Source organism: Sprattus sprattus (genome assembly GCF_963457725.1).
Source record: "Sprattus sprattus genome assembly, chromosome: 2".
NCBI classification, from domain to species: Eukaryota; Metazoa; Chordata; class Actinopteri; order Clupeiformes; family Clupeidae; genus Sprattus; species Sprattus sprattus.
In genome coordinates this window covers 52,865,148-52,867,922 of record NC_137921.1, presented here as the reverse complement: position 1 = coordinate 52,867,922, position 2,775 = coordinate 52,865,148, and positions in this window count along the sequence as shown.

Below are 2,775 nucleotides of genomic sequence, written 5' to 3'. Positions count from 1 at the left end.
TTTGTGAGTTCCTCTGTGTTTTTTTGCTGTAACTCAGTTAGGTGACATAATGTGTGTGTGTGTGAGTGTGTGTGTACTTGTGCATGTGTTCACATCTGTGTATGTGTGCCTGTACATATTTGCACAAGTGGGCACATCAGCAGATGTCCTATCACTGTTGACACGCTCACAGACTAGTTTTCGTGTTTGGTACGATGTGTAATGGAAAGCTTAAGTCCCTGTTGCGTCTCTCTGCTGTTTCAGATGTGCGTACATGTCAGTTTGTTAAGTGTGCTGAAGACACACAGGTTGTTCTGTTTGTTCACAACTTGAGTTCTCATCCAACACATATGGGAATCAGTTGAACTGTTTAATTTTTCTTTCATTAGGCCCAGCAGCCTGCAACCCCCAGTACCAGTGTCAGGACGACATTTCAGTTGCTTATTCAAGAACCATAAATGACTCATCTGTTAATGATGGGATGAGAGACGAAAACATGTTGGCTACTGTCTATAAAACTGTTTTATATTTGACCAGAAATAGCCATATTATTGAAAGTGGTGAGCATCACAAAAGGATTTTACTCACTGCTCCCTCTTACTCTACCACTTGTCCTCTATTTAGAGGATAGCTGTTGCCTCACTTCAGATCAGATATTTGGGGGATGGAAATAAACTTCCAATAGTGGTCAGTGTGTTTAAAGAGTTAACCAGTGGAACCGTGTACTGGCAGCTCTCTTGTTTTTGTTGACGCACACGACGGCAAGCTTGCTAGGACACGAGACACCTGCGGGTTCCAGCGTCGCTATGGTAATCCCGGCTGTGCCTCTGCTGTGAATAATTACTCGCAATAATCACATGTGAATTAACGAGTCCAATTTACAACCCCCGCTCCCCCTCCAGTTACCACAGTCTTTCATTTACACCGCAGCACCCACACTACCTTCTTTGTTCTCCTCCGTCATTGAAACAGACACATTCATGATTGTATTAGAAATACGTGTGTTTCCCCGGCTAAATAACTCAAACAGCTAGCTTCCTCTATTTCACTGCGGTGCTGCAGAGAGACCAGATGTATTTCCTGTCTTTGAAAGATGTCAACGACTTAGCCAAAAAACTAAAGTTCTTCTCGCTTTGGGCTCACGCAGAGAGTATAAAGTTTCAGACATGCATGCCGTCCCTGGGCATCAGCCTGAGCGCGCCGTCAGCGAGTCTCTCCGAGGTCACTCAAACCCCTCATAATGATGACTCCAGCGTCTGAAAGTGGGATGCCTGAGGCATGTGTGCCCCAGAATCTCAAGTATCAGTAGTAATAAATAAAAGTCAGATAGACAAACTCTCCCAAGTGTTCTCTGTAGTATCAGACAGCGCAGCAATACATGTCAATTTAATAATAGGCTACAGTCAGACATCCCAACCTGCAAAAAGTCATGTCAGGGAGGTATTCCCCTAGCCTGACGATATCATACTCATAATTCTAGTCAGAATATGAGTCTGATACTGCTCCATTGAGCTGTGATTATGGGGGGTGTTTCAACGAACCAGGGGAAATGCCTCTTCGCTCAATTGGATACCTAGAACCAATCAGAGCAACGTAGTATGACCATCTGATACATTAAACTTTTACCGGATTCCGTAGGAAGGACGGCAAAAACATCTTTTCGATCGACAAATGCCTTGTTCGCGTTTCTCTGTTCCTCTTTCAAAATGCATATGCATGCTCACGTTATACTTATTAGCAGCAAGGCTAGCTAGCTACTATGTGTTTCAATGGATTTTTGGTCTAAGCGTTAGCAGTAACCTAATAATAATGGTTTTGAGCTTTAGCTAAGACCTACAATACTCTGCAACATTCGTGTAGCACATACACAACTAACCGAGTCAATGTAGACATAAAAAAAGTTGTGTAGATAGCTTAATTCACATAAAATATTTCAAGCATTGGTTGATCATCTGTCCATCATCGTATAAAGCACATCCTGACAATTTCATTGGTGAGATAATTTTGCTGAAAACTGATAATTTCATAATGGAGCAGGGCCAGACCGAACTTCCCGACCTCAAATGTTGTGGGCGGGGTTCGGTCTGGTATCCAGGCTAGTATTCCTCCCCTAGGCCTACGTATTTCTGTTGTGGTCCCTAAAAGTTATGAAAGCATAATATCATTCTATAGGCTATAGCCCTATGCAATTCTTTGTTAATTATGTTTAAATATGTAGATTACTTTGACTATGTATTATATGCTGCTAATACTATCCTATTTATGTTAACTGCTTTTATTTGTATTCCATTGCAACTTTAAACAAGTCTAAGGAGCTTGTTGTTTTCATGTAGCCCTGGCAACTAGCTGGCATGAATAATATGCACATGAAATGAAACTTGTTGAACTCACCTCAACATGTCTTTTACAGTCATTTAACCCACCATGGGCAAAGCTGAAATCACTGTTACAGATAGTACAGCGTGCAAGACTGTCATTGTGATTTACTTTTATAAGATAGGGGTACACCTTTGAATAGTCTGTTGTAAAATGTCTTATATTTTCTTTTTTGGGGGCACTCTCCCTGTGCCATGGTGCCCCTGTTCCTAGATACACTGAACTGATTAATTCGGTTTGGGAGAAGAGATAAAAGCCCGCCCACACTGAAAATGGATTGGTTGACAGGCCAATCAGGATGCTCCTGAGGCACACACGCACACTGCCTCACACACGCACAGCCTCTAGGTCCCTCGCCCTCTCTGTCGTGCGCGCGCTACAAAGATACTAATGCAGTTTGGAGCACTTCTGTCTCGTGTG